This window comes from Crotalus tigris, unplaced genomic scaffold (genome assembly GCF_016545835.1).
Source record: "Crotalus tigris isolate CLP2741 ecotype Arizona unplaced genomic scaffold, ASM1654583v1 scf7180000024369.3102671, whole genome shotgun sequence".
Classification (NCBI taxonomy): domain Eukaryota; kingdom Metazoa; phylum Chordata; class Lepidosauria; order Squamata; family Viperidae; genus Crotalus; species Crotalus tigris.
The window spans coordinates 400,942-417,784 of NW_024100539.1; positions in this window are offsets into that span (position 1 = coordinate 400,942).

Genomic DNA, 16,843 nt, shown 5'->3' on the forward strand with positions numbered 1-16,843 from the left:
AAAATTCTAATTGAAAATAAAACTAACAGCAGTATACACAGAAAAACAATAATAAATTAATAATCTTCTGTACTACTTTCTGCTTGAATGAGGGCATGTAACGTAGAAGTCATGTAAATGGGATGAAACAATATTTTTTAATTATTATAAATGTTTTTAAATGATTTGTTATATCAAACTAATTAATAAAATAAAAGTTAAAGGCAAAAATATTTAAATACATTCCCTCAACATGAATAAACCTGATAAAAAATAATAGGCAAAATAGGCTTGGAAAATTATGTGATGAGCAGAGCAAGTCCTAAAAAAGAACACTCTTTATCAAAGACTTCCTCCTTGTCCTTTTGTAAAAGACCTACTTCTAATGTCGACCCACACCACATAAAGGTATGTTGCTGCAAATCAGTTAGGCATTAATTTTTCCTTCCAATGTTAAATGATAATTTTTAGCCAGCTAAGTTTAGCCTGAAAAGTTCAGTGTTCAATGTCTTGATAGATTTGAAATATCATGGATATTTCAAATACATTTCTAACGTGCAGCAGTTGATCCAAAGTCATCTGAACAAACCTCTTTATGTCAGTCTCAAATGTGACAATGTTAGAAGATCAAGACAGAGGTGTGAATGTTCTACTTTCCTAAATTGCACGACCAAAGCAACAGCAAACAATCCTTTCAAACACTTTCTGAATGTTTATGCAGTCCAAACTTAAAGTGTTATGTCCCGAGCCTTCCAAACGGCTCGGGGCGTTTGCAGGCGGTCCCGGGCAGGTGCAAAGCTGCCCGGGACCAGACAGGCTGTCGCCAGCGCCGTGCGCATACGCGGGTGCTGGCGCGGGAAAAGTATCGCATTGACCTGGGAAATGTCTATATAAGAAGCTGGGAGGTTTTGGGAGCTGCTGAAGCCATCTACTTGTGAGCTGAACACAGAATAAAGAAAACTGAGAACTACAACTGCTTCTCGTGTCTGCTTTCCGCCAAGGACTCAACATAAAGCTTGCGTTTTTCTCCAGGAAATATGTTTTGAGACCAAATCTGATTCTGTTGAAAAATATATTAATAATTGATTCAGCTGTTAATGCATCATATATTGACAGTTTGGCAGTAATAATTGAGTATAATTAGGAACCGGATATAGTTTAATGCACTGTAGATAGGAGATTCTGGGACTTAAGAGTTGCAGTGCACTTCTTGGGAGCCAATTTAGTTCACTAAGAATGAAGTGCAGCTTTTCATACTGTTTGTTTAGTGTACCTCCAGACTAATGAATTTTGCCTTCTAGTTCCTAATTTTAATTTTGTATAATGGTTATATTTAATATTATGTCATAGACATTTCCTTGCTGGGAAAAACAATAGAAATGGCACTTTCAGCTGTGTAAGAAGTTGCCCACTTCAATTCCTCGTGATGTTGGGTGCACAAAGGTGTGCTGGGTGTACAGAGAATTGGGTTAAGTTGCATTCATTTGGTAATAGTGATGCTTTTCTTCCAGCCTCCATGTATATATAGCTTAGTATTCCCTATAGAGAATTATTTAAATAGAAAAGTTTGAAAAATAGCATTGTCTTTGAGACAAAGGGGTAACATTCATTTCCTTGCTCCTAGCTCATGTCTGATTCACGATATGACAGCTGTCTGCCTGTGTCATCCCTTGTGGCTTCAGCAGCTGTTTTTGTGGTAGGTGGAACTAAAGAACACTTTGGAACGGAAAAATATCTCATAACTTTTCAATGGTCCCAAGGAGGAGTCAAGTTCTTTTGTTACTGCCCAAGGGACTTTAGAAGATCATTTTCAAATACCTCAAGAAGAAGGTGTCAAGTCAGTTCAGCCTTAAGCTCCATTTAATAACAACAAAACAAGCAGGACGTTCAAGTAAAAGGAATAAGATCCTGTCTCTCTGCTGCTTGTTTGTTGTGTAGGAAGCTAGGAAAAGGTTAGTAGAAGCAAGTGGTCTTACTGTTCTCAAGAAGGGTGGATGTGTTAACATTCTGCAGAAAAATAAGAAAAGTCTCATGGCAGAATGGAAAAACTATCACATAAAATAGAATGGACAATTTATTTATTTATTTATTTATGAGACTTATATACCGCTTTAAGTGCAAGCACTCTCTAAGCGGTGTACACCAGTAAGCAATGTATATATATATTTATATTGCCCCCAACAATCTGGGTCCTCATTTTACCTACCCCAGAAGGATGGAAGGCTGAGTCAACCTTGAGCCGGTGACATTTGAACCACTGACCTGCTGAACACAGTCAGCTAAAGTGGCCTGCAGTACTGCACTCTAACTGCTGCGCCACTTCGGCTCTTTTTTAATTTTAATAAAAGCTTACTTTCCCAAGTCCCAAAGTATTTAAAGGAGTCTATGTATTCTGTGCAGGCTCAAATTATCCTACTTTGGACATGTTATGCATGTTACGTTTCCCACCTCTCCGGGAAAGGTGGAAGGAAAGTGAAGAAGAGGATGACCAACAGCAAGGTGGATGGACTCAGTTCTAGTGGCAATGACTGCACCATTTCAAGACCTTAAAAAAACCAGGTTAGGGACAGGTCATCAGGGAAGAAATCTACTGTACTTATATGGTAGAGTCAAAATTCATTTGATGACACATAATCGATCAACTAAACTCCCTTTCCTGCTTGACAGGTTTTTTTTTTTTTAAAAAAAAAACAAGATTCTTTAAATTTGTTTTAAAAAATTAAACATAATCTCTGTTTCCAATATCCTACCATATCAATTCAGGAAAATTCTTAAAGTATAAAAGGGTGGGTAGCAGCAGCCCCCCCCTGCTTGGATTAAAGCATGCCCACCTGATCAGGTTGGGGGGGGGACAAAAACAACCCAGGATGATAAACAAAATGTGCCCAGAAGTAGAAGGGGAGGTGACAGGGTCACCACTATAATCGTTTTGTGATCAAGTACCCCGGTAGCCATTGTATGATAGTGTCCAGATGCCAATATGCCATTCAAGCTGCAAAAGTTGATTACTGGCTTTTGCTATTTATTTATTTATTTATTTATATGATTTGTATAACCACCCTCCTTAAAACACAACTGTGGTGGCTCCCCACAGCAACAAAACCTCTGAAGTATAAAGCCATAAAACCACAAAATTGTAAAAAAAAAAACTGTGAAGGTTCTCCACAACAATGAAAAAACCTAAACCTCAAGCAATAAACTGTAAAACACAATCAAACCATGGCTTTCTAGTCATACCTTTGGGATGCCCCAACAACCAATTTCAAGCACCCTCATTTGGCTCCACGGTCAGGGAAAAAAGCCAAGTCTTAATTGCCTACTGGAAAATTAATAAAGTGGGGGTTTGCTGGATTGGTGGAGGGTGGGTGTTCCATAAGGTGAGGGCTGCCATGAAAAGGCACCCTTCTGATGTTCCACTAGATGGCAACATTTCAGGGAAGGGATCTCTGGAGCTTGCCTATCCCAGTGATGGCGAACCTTTTAGAGACCAAGTGCCCAAACAGCAACCCAAAACCCATTTATTGGAGAAGATGGATAGAATATGTTAAGAAGAAATATGGAACTACAAAATTTCATTTATTTTATGAGTAATGGATTTGTTTATAAAATTATGATGTTTAAGTTTGAAGAGAGTTAAGGGTTAGTATGATTTTGGTTATTGTATAATTAGTAAACTTAAGTAGATTATGTTTAATATGTTTGTATAACCCTGTACTTGGCTCTGGGAAACTGGGGGGAAGGGGGTGGGGGGAGGGGGTGGGGGGAGGATGGATTGGAGGTTAAATAGGTCAGATAAGTAGAAATAGTTGTTTTCTTTTTGTATATAATATTGATGTTTTAACTTGGAGAAAGGAATTGCTCGGGCATTTCCCCTGGACCGTATCCGGCAGCGAGAGAGTGAGAAGATAGGAGGAAGGGGAGAAGTAAGTAGGAAGGTTGAGGAGAAGGAGGAGAGGGGGAGAATGAGGAAGAAGAGGGAAAGAGGGAAGTGAGAGAAGAGGTTAGAGGGTGGATGCGGTTTGGGAGGAAATGGGTGAGCAATACCGAAAGTTGTCTGTATAAATTTACTTTATTCTTTATCTGAAGTATTCTTTATGAATGTAATGAAAAATTTAAAATAAAAAATCTTTTACAAAAAAAAACATTTATTTATCGCCAGGTGCCAGGTGGGCGTGGCTGTGGTGGTCATGGCAGACTGGGTGAGTGTAGCCAAGGTGGGCATGATCACCTCAATGTTGCTCATGTGGAGGGACTCATGTGGGGGCCGGCAGGGTTGAGGGAGATCCAGGGGGATCTCTGGCAGGTGGGGCGGTGGGCAGGAGGCTCGTCCTGTGGGGTGAGGCGAGGCAGGGTGGGGGTGCCATTGTTGTAGGGTAAGTCGAGTTGGGCTGGGGCGACTGCTACCTGACACCATTGGCCCCCGCACACAGAGGCCAACGAGTGCATGGGTGCTGGGATGCATCTGGCCACATGGGACCTCGGTGAGTTAGCAGGCAGCTGGTTGAAGAGAGACGGTTGCCATCTCCAGGGCATGGTGCACGTGCCCACAGAGAGGGCTCTGAGTGCCGCCTCTGGCACGTGTGCCATAGGTTTGCCACCACTGGCCTATCCTATCCGATCTGGTAGGATGGGCAGAGATGAGGAGAAATGATCTTTCCTTTTTTTTTTTTTTTTTTTTTGCCTCCTGGCAGGGCAGAGAGGTTGCTTAAACAAGTTATCTCTTCTAAGCTGCTTTTCTCTCCAGTGCAGTGCATTCCTAAAAAGTGCTAACAGCAAGTTAACAAGTTGAGTTCTGTAAGCTTAATTACTTGATTAGATCCCTCCCACTCACTCGGGATACTGCCTGAAACTGATCAGAACTTAAATCAATTTCACACTGAAGACTTTTGTTATCAAACCCATAAAATGTTATCATAAAGGCTGTGAATTGGTCAGAAAATGAATTTTAAAAAATGGTTGCTAAATGAGGTAGCCGCTAAATGAAGACTGCTTGTACTTCACTGCTTGGTCAAAATGTAAATAACATGCAGTGAAAAGACACAGGCAGGTGAATTGTTCCAATATTGATCTGAACAAAATATTTGTATAGTACTCATTTGGAACTGAAGATAATTGTGATTAATGATAGTGACCAGTAGTGATAGTGATCTGCATCAGTGATGGTGGTAATCATGATGATTATTTTCTCTTTCTGTTATGCAGCTTATCTACAAGCCATAATCTAATCCAGAATGCAGGTCAAAATCAGTGATGAGAAATGTACAGGGAGCTAGATCTTAGATGACAGCTCCGTAACCTATGACCAATTTTCTAGGCCTAATGGTGGTCAAAATCCAGCAGTGTCTGGAGGCTCATGATTACCCAACAGCATTTTCTTTGCAGAATCCAGAATTCTTTGCGGAATCTTTGTATGTGAATTTAATGGAACCTCTCCTCTGCTGACATGAGCTTCTCTATATATGTTGGATGAACCAAAGTGTTCTGTCTATCTCACAATTATTTACATCTAAGTTCTGTTCCAATTTTGCCCTTTTTTTCCTGGAAGACCAACCAGGGTAAACCCGTCTATTCCTCCACGGGCCCATGCATCTTAGGACATAGAAACCGCGGTGTGGTTTTACTTAGAAAAATATAAGAAATGGGAAAGCTACATTCACATATCTCTGAGGTAATGGATGCCCACAGAATAATTAGGAAATAGGCAATAGTGTTTTTCTCCTTCTCCTCAACACTAAAATATTATAATGGGAATACATGCTTTGAAGCAAGTGGGCTTCAAATGAATATCTGCATCATGAGCCAAATCTAAGAGGCACTATACTTTCCAGATCACAGCCTATAATTTCTCATTCATATAATGCTGAAACGGCCCATTTCTTCATTCTTGAAATCCATTTTGTGTTCCAGACAACACTAGGACAAAATTCATTCTGCTATGGACAGGCTCTACTGTGTAACAAAATGTTCTGAAACACGACTAGTCTCTTCCCCCCCACTTTGATATGAAACTGAAAGTCAGCATGGTAGAGTGATAAAGTTTTGGACTAGGACAGGGATAGGCAACCTTGGCTCTTTTATGACTTGTGGACTTCAACTCCCAGAATTCCTGAGCCAGCATAGCTAGCTCAGGAATTCTGGGAGTTGAAGTCCACAAGTCATAAAAGAGCCAAGGTTGCCTATCCCTGGACTAGGAGAACAGAGAACCAGGTTTGAGGCTACCCTTAGTTGTGGAAGGTCACTAAGTGAACTGGGTTCTCTTTCAGCATATTCCTCTGGGTGGCAATTGCAGAGGAAAATGGAAAAAATGCCATAAATCCAGTTAAAATTTCCCGAAGAAAGATGTGATATGTCCTCTAACAAAATCAAACATACTCAGAGAATCAATGGAGGGCTATTTAGGAAGGATTTTGGGTTGCAAGGCACATATTATCATGTTTGGTGGACTTGTGATAAAATAAAGAATTATTGGAAAAAGATACATACTTGGCTAGAAAAGATGTTGAGAGAACATGTAGACTTTAAACCTGAACTTTTTTTATTAGGTATAATACCAGAAAAGACTTATAGACAAAGCTTTTATTTGATTTTACATGTTACAACAGCGGCAAGAATGATATTTGTACAATATTGGAAAAATGAAGGAATACCATCAGATGAGGAAATAATAAAAAAAATACTGGAATGCGCAGAGATGGACAGATTGGCTATGAGACTGAAAGAAAAAGAAGAAACAGAATATTATCAAATTTGGAACTTATTTTATCAAGGGCTAGAGCAAAAATAAAGGATTAGGAATTAAATATGTATTAGCGAATGTAAACTTAGACAGCCCGTTGGTTGAAAAATTATTACTATACGTATGGGGAAAAATATTAATAAAAACTTCTACAAAAAAAATAAATTAAATAAAAAGTTGGGCAACTTCCCCCCCAAAGAAATCATTAAAGAAAAAAAGGCATATCCATTTCCCAAACACTCTTCCAACACTCCAAACCACTCCAATGACATTGGACAGCAAATTGGATGAATATCACTGATGACATTTCAGCTATGTTTTGAAGGATCACATTGGATCCATTGTATGTTAGTACATTGGTGAGAGTGTGTAGTTCGGTTTTTAGGTGTTGTTCGTCAGCTAAGCGTATCTCCAGAACAAAACGCTTAGCTGACGAACAACACCTAAAACCGAACTACACACACTCACCAATGTACTAACATCCAATGGATTCCAAAGAAATAAGATTACAAACCTAATCCAAAAAGAAACCCCCACTAAAATCCAAGACAGAGAACAAGAAAACGGCAAAGCCCTCCTCCCATACATAAAAGGCACCACAAACAGAATCAGCAAGATCCTCCATAAACACAACATCAAAACAGCATTCTGCACAAACAGAAAAAATATCCACCATCCTAGAAACCCCAAAGACGAAATTGAATTAGAAAATCAAGGAGTATACGAAATCCCATGCACCGCTTGTCCCAACACATACATCGGACAAACCAACAGAAGAATAAGTGCACGCATTGAAGAACATAAGAACTCAGTCAAAAAAGAGGAACCAACATCTTCCCTGGTCCAACACCTTAAAGCCACAGGACATGAAATTGACTTTAAAAATACCAGAACTATCGCCCAAACTGAATATTTTAATAACAGAATAATCAGAGAAGCCATCAAGATAGAAAAACGCCCACATAGCATGAACAAACGAGATGATACCTCCCGCCTACCAGCCATTTGGAAACCCGCCCTTATTGACAAACGACTCCCTAACACAAAGAATGACACCAGACCCACACTCACTAAAACCACACAGGATGTCACCACCACACATCCATGCAAAAAGCAAACCCAAAGCCACACCGATGATGAGGTATGACCACAAACCAGAAGCCAGACCACAGCTGCATCATTAGCCACTTTAAACCCCTCCAATTCATACATGAAGCAAACTGACACCCACCATGAAGATGAGGCATGACCACGAATGCGAAGCCAAAAAATAGCAAGGCAGCCCACCATCTTAAACCCCCTGCAACTCAGACTAACCTGAGCACAACAAAGCCCCCACCCAAACAGAACACTCCCCCAACCAATCAGAGCACAGCCAACCCCCCATCCAATCAGAGCACAGCCACCCCCCCATCCAATCAGAGCACAGCCAAACCCCTAACCAATCAGAACACACCTCCACCCAATCAGAACACAGCCAAGCTCCCACCCAATCAGTTCATACCCCCACTGGCAGTTAAAAGGAAGAAACAGCTAAGACCACACATTGCTCCTCGAAGCACAAAGCTGAAAACACCAGCCTGAAGATGACGAATGGGACTTAGTCGAAACGTTGCCAAGACACTTCCAATTTTACGCATGAGATAACCCAAATAACCAAAGACCTACATACAAACACCCACGAAAACCTCGGAAAACATACATACATACATACATACATACATACATACATACATACATACATATATATAAAAGAAACTATTGAAAAATATATTTCAATCTTTTCATAATTTCTCAAACTCCAAGAAAAAAGGGTTATTCAGTTGTGAATAACTGAATATTCAGTTGAATATTCAGTTATTCAGATGAATTTGTAAAATGAATTTCAAAATGAAGTTCCTCTGAATATTTGAAAAGTTCTCACCCTACCGGTATTTGAAAAGGTCTTGAAGATGTGACTCTTTACCAGGCCTCTGGCGAGGATGACTGAAGCCCCTTTTCCTCATTTTCTTCGTTTGCATACAGGTTTGTTCTCTCTGCTAGCTTTTTTTTTATGGTGTTCTGATTTTTTTAAAATGTTTCTCTGTGATGTTCTTTGGTTTTTTTTTAATGATTTAACCATTATTAAACCACTCAGAGTTGCGGGGAGGCAGGCTGGATATAATTTTTTTAAATGATTTTATTCTTGTTTTTAACTGTTTTTATGTAGCTTTTACATTTTTATGTCTATTTGCATACCACCCAGATTCACTCCTTGAGGGAGATGAGGGAATCTCCAAATATTCTTTTGCTCTCCCTCTCCCTCTCCCTCTCCCCCCCCCCCTCTCTCTCTCTCTCTCACACACACACACACATACACACACACATCTATCTATCTATCTATCTATCTATCTATCTATCTATCTATCATCTATCTATCATCTATCTATCTATCTACACACACAGAGAGAGAGAAGCACACACATACACATAGATACAAATATAATAACATTGATCCTGTTGCTATTTTACAACTTGCACACAGTATTTAACACCATCTCCCTCTTTCACGGAGCCCTTCTGATTCACAGAGTGGGATCTTGTACCCTGGAGAATAAGTACTCTGCATTATGGTCTTTGTACCACACAATCCTCAGCACCTGAATGGCTTGTAACCTGCAGTATGAATGGAGTCACTCTATGGAGCCCCATCCACTCCAGTCCTGCTTCCCCCCGCCAAAAAAAAAAAAAAAAAAAATGCTGGAAGGAACTACTGGAAGACCCAGGCTGAATATTTCCAATTTTGCCTTTGTTTTCTTGCTCCTAAAATGAACAGCATTCCAGAGAAAAGTCATTGAGGAATATATAAAAGCAAACGAAAAAAGAAAAGGAATAGGAAAATCCTCTGGTCATAGTGAGATGTTTGATTTTGTATACTGATCAAAGATACTATCTAATATTTTATTATAGTTGTTTGAAGGAGAAAAAGAGATTGGAGCTGGAGTCCTCATTTAGAATTTGAGCAAATATTTTATTTTGCCCAGCAGCATTTGAGCCCCATAAGGCCACAATTCTATGTATTTTTTGTTTTTTATTTCTCACATACAACACTGGCACTTGATTTCTGAAAATATGAAATCCCATGCACCGCTTGTCCCAACACATACATCACATATCTTTGCAGGTTCTCTGATATTTGTATTTCATAATCCCAGATATTCCCACAAAGCTTCTTTTTATGAGAAGTAGTTTTGTTTTCCTTGGAAGAGCTGCAGTTGTTGGGAAGTCTAACCGAAATAACAACTTGTTCATTAACTTCAGTCAGAGTGGGTTCACAGTCAGAAAAGACAAAGAAAGTTCTTTATTCATTAAAATAAAATATACTCCAGCCAGTCAGCTGCAAAGAATCATGTGTCCCCTGGCACTACTTTAGCCTATTCTTAGTTTTAATGAAATCCTGTTTTTCTATTTCATTGAAGAGCACAGACTTCATAATGACCTCTATGATAGAATGTGATACCTCCATCATCTAACAAATGTGGAAGATCAACCAGCTAGACCCTCCTCAAGAATACATTTAAAGGAGGTTTCCAAATCTATTATCCTTTAAGTATCAGACTCTATTTCCCAGAATTCAAACTCAACTTCTCTAAGATAAAGACTCAAACCAAACTGCAACATCTCTCCCACCCATCCACCCACACAATCTCCTGGGGTTTTCTTTAACAATTAATACTCAATGTTTCATTCTCAGAGGTGATGGATCCTTCGAAACATAGCTGAAATGTTGTTCATCAGCTAAGCGTATCTCCAGAACAAAACGCTTAGCTGATGAACAACACCTAAAAACCGAACTACACACTCTCACCAATGTACTAACATCCAATGGATTCCAAAGAAATAAGATTACAAACCTAATCCAAAAAGAAACCCCCACTAAAATCCAAGACAAAGAACAAGAAAACGGCAAAGCCCTCCTCCCATACATAAAAGGCACCACAGACAGAATCAGCAAGATCCTCCATAAACACAACATCAAAACAGCATTCTGCACAAACAGAAAAATATCCACCATCCTTAGAAACCCCAAAGATAAAATTGAGTTAGAAAATCAAGGAGTATATGAAATCCCATGCACCGCTTGTCCCACCACATACATCAGACAAACCAACAGAAGAATAAGTGCACGCATTGAAGAACATAAGAACTCAATCAAAAAAGAGGAACCAACATCTTCCCTGGTCCAACACCTTAAAGCCACAGGACATGAAATTGACTTTAAAAATACCAGAACCATTGCCAAAAGTGAACATTTTAATAACAGAATAATCAGAGAAGCCATCGAGATAGAAAAACGCCCACACAGCATGAACAAACGAGATGATACCTCCCGCCTACCAGCCATTTGGAAACCCGCCCTTATTGACAAACGATTCCCTAACACAAAGAATGACACCAGACCCACACTCACTAAAACCACACAGGATATCATCACCACACATCCATGCAAAAAGCAAACCCAAAGCCACACCGATGAGGTACGACCACAAACCAGAAGCCAGACCACAGCTGCATCATTAGCCACTTTAAACCCCTCCAATCCATACATGAAGCAAACTGACACCCACCATGAAGATGAGGCATGACCACGAAGGCATGACCATGAATGCGAAGCCAAAAAATAGCAAGGCAGCCCACCATCTTAAACCCCCTGCAACTCAGACTAACCTGAGCACAACAAAGCCCTCACCCAAACAGAACACTTCCCCAACCAATCAGAGCACAGCCAACCCCCCCCATCCAATCAGAGCACAGCCAACCCATCCAATCAGAGCACAGCCAAACCCCTAACCAATCAGAACACACCTCCACCCAATCAGAACACAGCCAAGCTCCCACCCAATCAGTTCATACCCCCACTGGCAGTTAAAAGGAAGAAACAGTTAAGACCACACATTGCTCCTCGAAGCAGGAAGCTGAAAACACCAGCCTGAAGATGACGAATGGGACTTCGTCGAAACTTTGCCAAGACACTTCCAATTTTACGCGGGAGAAAACCTGAATAACCAAAGACCTACATATGTATGTATATATATATATATATGTAGCTTTCTCTTTTTTAAAAAGAGAAAGCTTCCAAACACAGTTCTTAAGACTGAAAATAACAGCGATATATCACACTCATAAAGTCAATCTGTTTCACAGGAGTATTAGAGAATGGTAGGTTAGTTTGTGCAGCATTGACACCTTTGAACATGTTATTTTGATTAATAGGATGCTGTGAGATCTGGGCTGTTAAAACCAGACCATCTATGTCATTTTGCTTTAATTTAGTGAAAATTTAGAGTTTTGCAGCTCAGATGCCATAGCTTTAACTTATAGGCCGGGAGATTACAGTGGCAGTTGGCAAGTAGATAGGGAAAGAGCTGAAGGCACAGAGAATTAGGTATGTTTGTCACCTTTATAACTAAATATATATGTAAAAATATAATAATCTTGTGGAAAAGGAAACTCCAATAAGATTGTGAGAGTATTTGATTGAAAACCCCAACAATTATCTTTCAACCGTAAATTGGAAGCATAAGCTAGTTGTCATAAGTATAAGCCAATATGTAGAATAATTCATTTATGATAAGGTTAAAGACAAGCCTTCCATGCCCTTTAACAAAGCCTGTTGCATCAAGATAAAAACCCTAATAATAATTACACCCTGTGAGAATGAACACAAAATAAGCAGAAAAGAAGAAAGAAAGAAAGAAAGAAAGGAAGGAAGGAAGGAAGGAAGGAAGGAAGGAAGGAAGGAAGGAAGGAAGGAAGAAGTTAGCCTTGGGATATTCTCATTTAAACAATAGGATTTGGCAGCCAAAAGAGCCACACTTTTGTTGATGGAAGCTAACAGGAAAATAGGTACAAATCCAAGAGACCTTGCAGGGGATCTGATTAAAAAATGAGAGTAATAAATCTTAAGCACTCTGTGTGGTAGAAGCTTTGAATAACGCTACATGATTTAATAATTCTCCAGCTTCCATCTTGTGGGAGCAGATGTGACTGTCATATGTTGTATCCTGAAAAAACTTTGATTAGCAATGCAGAAGGGAGGGAATTAAATCTGCCTCTAGGAGGGGAGAAAAAATAAAGTGTTCAAATTTTGCAGTTTAGTTTATTCATTTATTTAGTCATTTATTAAGGACCCCAATGGATAGAGTAGGTCTTATAAACCACTGATGAAGGATACTGGAAATTAGTATCCTTGATGTGCAGGTTAAATAGTATCCCTTTATGGATTTTGGGATTTAACCCAGCTAATTTCTACTTTTTAAAAATATTCTGTTCTTGGCATAGCTTAATATATATGTTCTGCTTGATTCCACCTAGAGATTGTTTTCCCCTCCTGAAGATACTGTTTAGTTTATAGCTTTTAGTATTAACTTATTATGTCAGTTTGTTTCCTGGTCTACTGTACAGTCTCAGAGAAAACTGACATCTATGCATATTGATTTCTATCTTTACTCCCAAACTGTCTCATCCAGGCCTGTGGATTGATTTCTTTTTTTCACAAGAGGACTGCTAAGGGGCTAATCTTTGATTGATTTAAAGGCCTGCAGGGCAGCTGGAAAGAACAGCCCACACGTATTAAATAGAATTATAAATCATGCCTTCAGTGCTATTAGCAGCAGATTAATCTGCATTGGTTCTTTGTAGAGATCTAGAAAGAGAACTGTAAAATATTTGAATTGCTATGCTTGTTCTTCAAACAGCTCACCAATGAAGCATTTGTACAACTAGTTTTCAGTCAGAAAAGAGTATTTTCCTGGATTTAACAAAAAGGAAAAGTGTTATCAGAAATCTGTAAGTGAACATAAAACATAACATCATTATTAGAGAAAGAAGGATGATATTGCCTACATTTAGCTCCTGGAATGATTCTGGGGCAGTAATAAAGGATAATTGAGCAAGAGGCATAAAGTTAGATTGATTTACATCTCAAAATGATTCAATTTTTAATCTTATTCAAAAATAAATTGAATAAGATTCAATATGAGTAATACAGTGCTCTGTCATCCTACTTTATTTTCTATATATTCATATACACAGACGCTGAATTGCAGCAGACACAAAAATAAAAAGCAAAGGTAGCCAGACTTCATATTTGGAGAATATATTTATTACACCATCTCAGTCATAAGACAGGATGCAAGACTTGAATTTTCCAGAACCATTCAGTAGGTAAATGGTCCTGGAGAATCTAAACATTTTAATATTGTTTGATAACCCTGAGTTATAACAATATGAATCCAAATGCTATTATATAAAAATCCAAATAGTATTATATGAAAATAGCATTTCTTTTTATATTTGTAATACACAAATACCTTTATTGTGATACATGTACTTATGCATTTCTTTGCATACTACTACAAACTTCAACTAAAAGGATGGGTCTCTCATTTTACCTCTTCATTTCTCCCGTCTTTCTCCAGTTCCCTCTTTTCTTCCCTCATCTCCATTCTAATTGTTCTTGTTCCTTCCTGCCTTTCCTGGTGCAGCTATCCATTTATGTGAAAGAGGTTATGTCTCTGAAGGATTAGGATATGCACTTGGAATATTAGGTAGGCAGCTAGGTAGATAAGTAGACAGACAGTCTTAGAATGTGACTTCTGACAAGTATACATATATGTACACATGTATCTATAATTTATATGTTGTCTGTTTTATTTTTTGGGAAGACCATCTTAAATTCAAAGTACACTTCATTTTCAGACATCTCCTGGGTTACTCTCTTTTTGAGTGTTTAGGCAAAATAATTCAAAGTCAGTTCTGTTAAAACAATATGCTGTGTTTCAACATAACATCGGCACATACTAATTGTCTGATGTGATAATGCCAAAAAGTCATTTTACTAATAAATAACAGATGTGAAAACCTTCCCCATATCAATCCATTTTTTATATTCCTCATTCATTTTAGTTGGTCACAGAGTCATATATATATATATATATATATATATATATATATATATATATATATGACTCATGACATAGGAAAGAGAAAGAGAGTAGCCAAATTGACAGCAGAGTCATGGGAAGGCTCCTAACCAACCCCATCTCGCTCTGGTAGTCCAAGAAATCTGTCCATAAACTCATGAATCAGTTGCATTAAGTCAGGAAGACAGGAGCCGCCTCCTTAGACCCATCAAACTTGTCTGGAACAGCCACAGGGCGCTTGTGTATGGGTGGGTTACTAACATTATGTCCTCTCTGAGTCAACTGTAGGTTTCCTATCATCTGAGTCAAGCGGTTGTTGTAACAACTGATTCTGCTATACTAACTCTTCCATTATTTATTTGTTTACAAACTTGGTGATAAGGATGGCCAGAAAACTTTTCTGTGTCAGCTCAGCAGGCTGCTGGAATGTAAATGAGCAAGCTGTAATTCTACATCGACCAGAGATAAGTGATCTCAGGCTTTTTCCCAATTAAGAAAATAAGCAACCATTGAAAAAGTCATTCCACAGTACCTGGAGGCTAGACTGTATTCTAATCAAATAGGCCAGACCCGTATCAAGAGCAGTAAACAAACAATTAAGTGATGAATCTAGAGGAGGGGCAAGAGACAAGGTGAGGCAAAATCCATAATCCAAGACACGACAAAGCAACCTAATTTCACTAGAATAACATCAAAAAAGTCCCAAAATATATCTAAAAATAAAAGCACATCAAATCAGTAGGTAACAGAGTCATGCACCTGCAAACCCCAGTTTCAAACATAAAAAAACCCACTGTCTTCCTGTGTAAGACAGAACAGACAGGGCTTTACTGCTTTCCTAAAACTAAGGAGAGATGAAGACGACTAAATCTCTACACGGAGAGAATTGCAAAGAGGACAAGCAGCTGAGAACACATGTTTTCTAAAGGGATGGCAGCCCTTTTGGGCTCAAGGTGTCAAAATTTGAGAAAATACCTAACTTGATTCTGCTGGTATGACCAAAAAAGAAACAATTCTTTATACATTCATTTATTTATTTTTGTTTTTTTAAAAATACAATTTATATTCTTAATCATTTGTGGTATCACATATTATATAAAGAAATGTCAAATAATTACAAAATAGAATTATGAGTACAACAAACTCATTTTCAGAGGCCGTGCAAGAGCACACCCCATTCTTGAGTAGCCTCAGAAAATCACATGAGAATTGGGCATGGTTTTGAGAATAATATTCAGGTGTTGGTCAATGCTAGTGAATTATCCAAAATGTGGTGTGTGTCACCTTAAACACACGTCATAGGTTTGCCATCACAGCCCCATTAGGTTTGTTTGTTTGTTCGTTTGTTTGTTCGTTCATTCATTCATTCATTCATTCAGCATATAGGTATCATGGTTCCGACAGATGAAACTCTTCAAAGAATTTTGAGGCATTGTATATCTTAAACAATATTTATTCAAGAAACATAGGGTTGGCACGTACCACCAATTCTTATCATCACTTATTTCAAAAACCTTGATTCTCACACTGGTTACAGTATTTTTATGTCTAACTAAACCCCCATGCACATTCCTCCTCCTCCCCCAGTATCATGTAATTCTAACTCTAATTCTAAGAGTAAAACATAAGAAGGAAAATGGTTGCATCTCCATATGTTGTCAAAGGAAAAACATCCAATGTTAGCAGCGTTGACAATAGGATCTACAGAGGTCATGAAAATCACTGATATACAAATTTAGTTTAAATAAAGTGTCAGGAAATATACATATATACAGTATGTGGACAATACAATATGGGGGATAAAATATTAAAATAGAACCATACTAAAATTACCATAGAATTGCAATGGGATAGATATTATAATTTGATATTTAAGGAAGCTAATGATTTAACTGTTTCTGATGTAGTGCGATGATCCCAGTTGGTTTGAAATTTCCTGAGGAGATATTATCAAACTATATAAGTTATTGTTAGTTTCAATGCACCAGCCATGTTGAGGGCTCTTGGCCATTTCTCTCTTAAAGAACTTCGTCTCAATTCTGGCCTGTCTTGTTCTGATTCTAGTCAAGTGGCTCCATATTTTTCAGGGCAACTGTATTCTTGGAAATGGTTTTGTTGGATCTGCATGATCTGTTTGGTTGTGGTTATTAAACGTTGCCCGTCT